We start from the raw sequence: 7,609 nt of genomic DNA, 5'->3' as shown, positions 1-7,609 counted from the left end.
TGATACAGCAAACACTCCCAAAATAAACTTAGATTGTATTGCAGTTTCACTTAACAGTATATAAAATGCTGTGTTGTGACAGGTATCAACTATCCATTAGATACTGAATCAATTTTTCTTAAGCACTACTAACTGCTTGCTTTTCTTGAAGCTAGATCATTCTGAAAATTTCCTGTTAGACCTATGAGTGCGAACATACTGTTTCTGTCCTTCTCTGCCTGACTTATTTCACTTAGCATGACACTCTCAAGGTCCATCCACTTTCCTACAAATGGCCATATGTCATTCCCTCTCATTGCCATGTAGTACTCCATCGTGTATATAGACCACATCTTCTTGATCCACTCATCAGGTGATGGACATTTAGGCTTGGGAAACTCAGCTCATACTGAGTTTAGTAGAGAAACATTAGGTAAACTCACATACTAGTTCAAATCCAAACTCTACCACTTCCTAACGGTATGACTCTGGGCCTTTGTTTCCTTTCACATAATATGAGATAATATTAATATCCACTTCATAAAGTTGTTTCAAGAATTAAAAATAGTTAATATTTGTAAACTTCTTAGAGGTGCACCTGGCACATAGGAAGGGCCATACGAGTATTGGTGGTTACTGTGGGGAGCAGTGTGGGAGATGAAATACACAATGTCTTATTGAACCCAAGACCACGTGTGAATTTCAGCATACTCAATACTTTGTACTTTATTTAAATAAAGGAGAGTCTGGCTAGCTGGCTTTTAAGCAGAAACACCCAATGTCTTAAAAAAAAAAAACCACTGGGGTACGTGGGTGGCTCAGTCAGTTAAGCCTCTGATGTTGGCTTAGGTCATGATCTGACAGTTCCTGAGTTTGAGCCCCATGTTGGACTCTGTGCTGACAGCAAGGAGCCTGGAGCCTGCTTCCACTTCTGTGTCTCCCTCTCTCTGCCCCTTGCCTGCTCGTGCTCTTCTCTCTGTCTCTCAAAAATAAAATATTAAAAAAAAAAACACCCCAACAATCATTTTGCTCTCGGTTTTTCTACAAAAGATCAAGTGGAGTAATTAAACACTACACGTTATTTGGATAGGCAAGTTAAAAAAATTTTTTTTAACTTAAAATGTGAATGCCCATAAGCAGAGTTTACCCTTTCCTACTTACCCCGGTCCTTTTCACTTCCTATTGTCTTAGCTTAACCACTTGACAATTCATATTGCCTGTCTAACCCCTGGATGCGTTTGAGTTTTAAATTTTTGCTAAAGATGGAAGTGCCTATAACTTTCGCACTCTGCATGTTGTTGCTCAACTTCAGATTTAAACTGAATTAATATATTTGTTACTTAACTGTGCTTCCCCCTTTCCTCCCATGTCTCTTGGCATTTTGCCTGGGATGCAAGGGGAGCAGTTGCTCTTATAAGCAACTTATCCAGCGACCTTCTGGAAGTCACTTTGAAATAGAAAAAAGCCTGTGGGAAGTACTTATTTTGCCAGGCACAAAGTCACACACTTCTATCTAGGGACAACACCAGATCTGTGTTCTGAGTTCTAGAATTCTCAAGATGGCAGGTAGAGGAGGTGTGGGAAGGTTCCACATTTATACTGCAGCCTCGAGTACATTAAAATATAGGTAACTTGGTATGCTATGGGACTTGGCTCATTTTTAACTAGGTCTTAAATTTGTATGGCACCTAAAAAGCAATGTTACACATATTGGCTCTAAAGCATCACCACACCACTCCTTTAGAGTAGATAAGTGGTGGGTGGTGTATGATCTGGAGAAGATATAGCTAGCTACCAAATGGCTGCTCATACTAAAAATATCTAAAGTTATATTGATGTGAAAGCAAGGATTTTCTTCTGTTTGATGCTAGGAGCACAGATATTTGACTTTTCTGGTTAATCTGATGGATGTAGGTAGCCCAGGGCTATACAAGATGACCATCCCTGCTGATAACATTTGCCATTTCACTTAGGACTCTTTGAAGACTCCAATGTCTACAGTTCCCTCAATGGCCATTAAAGTCACTGAGAAGAAAAAAAAGATCTTCAGAAAATACAGTATGAATAATGGCAGCAAGAGAAGAAATTCCTGGTTATAGCCCACTCATATATTTTTGAAATGTAGGTCAGATCTAGAGGAAGTGAAAGAAACTTCCTGTTGAATTTTCATTTATAGCATGTGTCTGGAAATCTCTAAATGTAATTTCTTGGTGTAAAATAAACTGCAGAAATCTGGGATGTGTCAGTCTGCTTTATGTTTATTGAAGCCATTCTATTTGAAGCTGAAATGTTGTAAAATTATATAGTGGCGTGAACAGCTACAATTAGTTGAACAGACATGACTGTATTCCCCAATTGAAAAGCCGTCAAGACCTGAACTATCAGATACGAAAAAGATCCAGGAAGCCCACAAAATCCTGTCTCCTAGGAAGGATACATTTCCCCTTGGTTGCTACAAATCTCTTTGCATATTTTACTACTCCTGTCCTCTTTTTTGTTGTTAAAAAAAAAAAAAAAGCACCGCCCACAGACAGTCACAATAATGTTTGTAAAAGTTTTGAACTGGTTGGGACAACTTGGGTGTTTTGATGATTCCAACCAAGCTCTCAAAATAAAAAGAGTTTGGGGGAAAATCTATGAAAATATCACACTATGGTGGGATAGACATCCCCGTTTACCATACCTAGAGTCTACCTGGATTTTAGATTTTTCTAAATTTAGATGAGAATTTATTAGCTGTTAGAGTTACTAACAATTTATTAGCTGTTAGAGTTACAGTTGTTAGAGCTGTTAGAGTTAGATACGTGATAAATGCTACTCGGTGATGATAAATATTACTTGATGTCACTTGTGGCAGACACTGTTGACTGCTATGTAATAACAGCAGAAGCTCTAATTTTGTCATTGTGTCCACCCTCCATCATGTGAAGGTCCTTCACATGCTCTGTGATGGGCACCCTATTTTCCATCCGGGGGTAAATGACAATTTTGCTGAGCCAATCATGATAATCCTGCTTTCCTTGTCAGTTACTGCTTTAAGGAATGGCTTCTAACCTAATAAGACATATGCAAAGCTCAGGGCATTTCCTGGAGAAGGTATCTTCTCTTCCTTTCAACGCTGCTCTATCTGCACATGACGCCTGGAAGAGTGGTAGCCATGTTGTGACACAGGCTCAAAGTCGACACATTGAGGGCCGAGAGATGGAGTGAATCTGGGTCCTTCATGGTATCAGTAAACCATCAAACCCCAAGGAAACCTACATTGAGACTTTTGAAAATGTGGGAAGTAATTTTTTTAATATATAAACCAAATTCAGTTAGGACTTCCTGTTTCCTGCTTTCCCAGGCACCCTAACTAATACTGCAGCAAAGAAAAGTTCTCTGTAATACTATTGGTAGTAGAGGTTTCTGCTTCATAGGCTGAGCTAAGACTTGACTTCCGGAAGACTGGAGAGGCAGCATTAAAGAGTAATGTACTTAGGGTCAGAATAACTGGCTCTAAATCATACCTTTATTTATTGTTTGTGGGATCCCAGACTGGTTGTGAAGGTTAAATTAAATAATATGTGTGTGAAAGCCCATGAGATGGAGTCTTTTCAATGGCAAAGATTTGTGGTGCTTACCCTTGTACCTTACCACACACTGGCTAGCCGATAGTAGCAAATACATATAGAACATCTACCTTGGCTAGTGGTTTTCGTGTATTAAGTATTTTGTTTTATTTTTTTTAATGTCTTAATTTTATTTTGAAAGAGAGAGAGACAGAGTGAGTGGGGGAGGGGCAGAGAGAGAGGGGAGACATAGAATCAGAAGCAGGCTCCAGGCTCTGAGCTGTCAGCACAGAGCCTGACATGGGGCTCGAACCCACGTGTGAGATCATGACCTGAGCTGAAGCCAGATGTTCAACCAACTGAGCCACCTAGGTGCCCCTGTATTAAGTATTTTGTGTGTATTAATATATTTAATTGTCACAACGCTAAATTATTGCTTTCCTTTACCGATAAAGAAAAAAGCTTGGAGGGATTAGGTGATTCGTCCAGGGTCATATAGATAAGAAATAGTAGAGGCAGGATTTGAACCCAGGCAGTCTTTAGAGTCTAGGGTCTCAATTATTCTGCATAGTAGGGGCTCAGGATTTATCCAATGGATGAACAGTACCTTGTAGGAGTTTGATTAGTTTTTATTGAACAAATAGGACACAGTAACTGAATAACAATTTCTTTTTCTTAAGAAAGAATGTGCTGTATCCTGATTTTTTTCTTTAAAAAAATTTTTAATGTTTATTTATTTTTGAGAAAGAGAGAGAGTGAGAGAATAGTGCACACAAGTGGGAGAGGGGCAGAGAGGGAGACACAGAATGTGAAGCAAGCTCCAGGCTCTGCGCTGTCAGCACAGAACCTGAAATGGGGCTTGAACTCAAGAACCATGAGACTATGACCTGAGCCGATGTCAGATGCTTAGCCAACTGAGCCACTCAGGCACCATGAGTTTTTTTTTAAGGTCTCCCGGAGCAGCTGGGTGGCTCTTGATTTTGGTTCAGGTCATAATCTCACAGTTTATGGCTTTGAGCCTGGAATCTGACTCTGTGCTGACAACACAGGGGCCTGCTTGGGATTCTCTCTCTCTCTCTCTCTCTCTCTCTCTCTCTCTCTCTCTCTCTGCCTCTCCCCTTTGCATGTGTGCTCTCTAAGATATAAATAAACACACACAAAAAGTTCTTCCAAGTTTAATGGGCTTCCATGACCATGGGTTAATTTAGGGGGCATTTTTCCATTGTAATGAGAATGGCCTACAGGGTGGCCACCTGAAGGATCAGACCTGAATCCAAGGACTAGTCTCTCTTAGGTCTGGAGTCTCTGAAATGAAGACTGTGCCTAGCTTCTCTCTTTCCTCCTCTCCCAGCTGACTTCTGAGAGCACATGCCGAAACTCTTCTGGCTGGTAGAACTTCCTGGTCACACACCCCTGACTAGTGGCAGCTAAAATGGCTTATTGTAGGTGAGTTGGTCCCTGTACCCTGTGGCACTCCCACGCCTCTGTCCTCAGCACCTGTACTGATTAGCGCACCACACCGCCACCCCTACCGACCCCCATTAAAAACTGTGGTCTGCAAATGGTCCTGAAGGAAAGAGTTCTGACAATGAAATCAAACACATATGTGCCCAAAATAAACTCTACACTGCAGTACAGAATTGACTCATAGATTAATGAATGTGTTCTTTTTCTGAAGACAATTAATAGAAGGACATTTCTCAAATCTGAGAGGTCAGGCTGACAAGTTAGTGGGAAAGAGTTGGTTTGGGAAGGGAGAGTGACAAATGACATCTTAGAAGGAGGTTTTCTACTCTTCTTGCCAAGCCATACATTTAGTTGTCTCAATGATCCTGTCACGTCTGGAGTATTTAGACTTCATCCCTCTCTCTCTGTGCCTTCCTTCCCTTGCTCCATGCTTCACTCTTTCCCATCTTCCCAAGGAAGCGAAAATTTCCATCATTTGTCTATAGTTTGTTATAAGACCCAGAATGCCAGCCCTAGACTGGTCTTTGTGGAAATATTGCTTTCAAATCACTCCATGTTCCATAACTCATACACCTTATAAACACAAACAGAACAAGACATTTAACATTTTATAGAAAAAAGGACTAGAACACCTGGGTGGTTCACTTGGTTAAGTGTCCAACTCTTGATTTCGGCTCAGGTCATGATCTCACAGTCATGAGATGGATCCCTGATCAGGCTCTGCACTGGGCTCGGAGTCTTCTTAGGATTCTTTCTCTCCTTCGGTCTGTCCCTGCACAAGCTCTCTTTCTCTCTCTCTCACACACACAAAAAGGACCTAATAAACACTAAACTCTAAATAAACACTGCCCAACAGAGCTATAATGTAAGTTACACATGTAATTTAAAAGTCTCTAGTAACCACATTAAAAAAAGTGGAATAAATTTTGATTATATGTTTTATTTTATTTAACCCAATATATTAAAAATATAAACATTTCAATATGTAATCAACATAAAAATAATGAGGTATTTTATATAATTTTTATACTAAGTCTTTGATCCAGTTTTACACTTATGACATGTCCCAATTCAGACCAGCCGCATTTCTAGTACTATCGATAGCTACATGTGGCAAGTGCAGCCGTACTGACAGTGCAGCTCTCTACTAGTCATATCTTCTCACATGTTCTAATTCTCCTAAACAGTCACATATATTTTGCATACATTTTGAACCAGTGTTTTCAAACTCTAATTACTTTACATATACATGTCATGTGTATTTAGATGTTGCATGCATTATATATACTTAAGTATGTAATATATATATTTAATATTTTATTTATTTTTGAGAGAGAGAGAGAAACAGTGTGAGCAGGGGAGGGTCAGAGAGAGAGGGAGACACAGAATACAAAGAGCTGTCAGCACAGAGCCTGACATGGGGCTCAAACCCACAAACTGTGAGATCCTGACCTGAGCCGAAGTCAGACACTCAACCGACTGGGTCACCTAGGTGCCCCAAAAATGTAATACATTTATCTCTGTGGTTGCTGTGGTCTACACAAGTGGCCTATTATTTATAAAGTCTGTCTAATGATCTTCTGTTGTAGAGACTGAAGGTTTAGGCATTCACTTACTGGGCATCTGAGTAATTTATCATTGTTCTCTGTTCCAAGTATTATGCTATTAATGCCTTTGTTTTTAGAGTGGAATTTATTTTTTCCTTCTTCTGTCTCTTTTCCTTCCTTCTTTCCTATCCTGTTGTCTCTTTCAGAATGATAGAAAGTGAGGTTGAGAAACCTCCCTTCCTCAGTTGGTCCAGGATTGACCAACTTTCCAGTATAAAAGTGCCATGGTGGGGGTGGGGCATCTGTGTCTTCTGTGATACAGGAAAGTCAGTTACCAACTGTGGCCCCTCAGAGCAGTTAATTCATAAATATGTAGAGAAGGAACAAAGGATGGGGGGGTAGTTTGAAAGGTGTTGAGCAAACAGCTTCTTTCATAAAGGTTTTGCAGGAGAAGAGAAAGAGCCTCCTTTATTTTGAAGTGTAATGAGAGGATGGAGTAGCAAAATAGAAGACACGTGCGTGAATCTGGATATAGCTTTCCACATGGCCCCGCTGACTAGAAAGTGACAATGAAAAGACTATTATGGCTTCCACTACAAGGGTAGCGAGAGCTGGCTGTAATTAGGGATTAAACTGAAATTTCTAGTGCATACCCAGTGTCTCCAGAGCCTGACAAGCTGCCGTCTTTCCAAGATCCCGCCCGAGCATGACTGGCTTAATCAGGGAGAGGGCATAAGCAAGGCCTGCCCATAACAAGCCACTTATCACAATGCTAATGAACTGGGCGGCCTTCTGAGGGGGGACCTGGAGGGCTGGTGTCCCTTTCTCTTTGTTGCCTGCACAGTAGCTGGCATCTCTGCAGGGCTGTGACTTGTCCGCAAGAAGCCAAGTTGCTAGGTAACCAGGGAATATGAGGGAAGCCCCTTCCCCCATCCCCAGGGAGCTGGAGTGCCAAGGGGGCTCCAAGAAGGACTAGGTGGTTAAATACAAGAACTACAGCCTCGAAGGTGGAAAGATCAAGTGCTACCTTAAGGAGTAGCAGGCTGCTATTTGGGGGGGCGGGGT

The sequence above is a fragment of the Suricata suricatta genome, chromosome 1 (assembly GCF_006229205.1).
Source record: "Suricata suricatta isolate VVHF042 chromosome 1, meerkat_22Aug2017_6uvM2_HiC, whole genome shotgun sequence".
NCBI classification, from domain to species: domain Eukaryota; kingdom Metazoa; phylum Chordata; class Mammalia; order Carnivora; family Herpestidae; genus Suricata; species Suricata suricatta.
The sequence above is the reverse complement of the archived record's forward strand: the minus strand, read 5'-3'. Positions refer to the sequence as shown.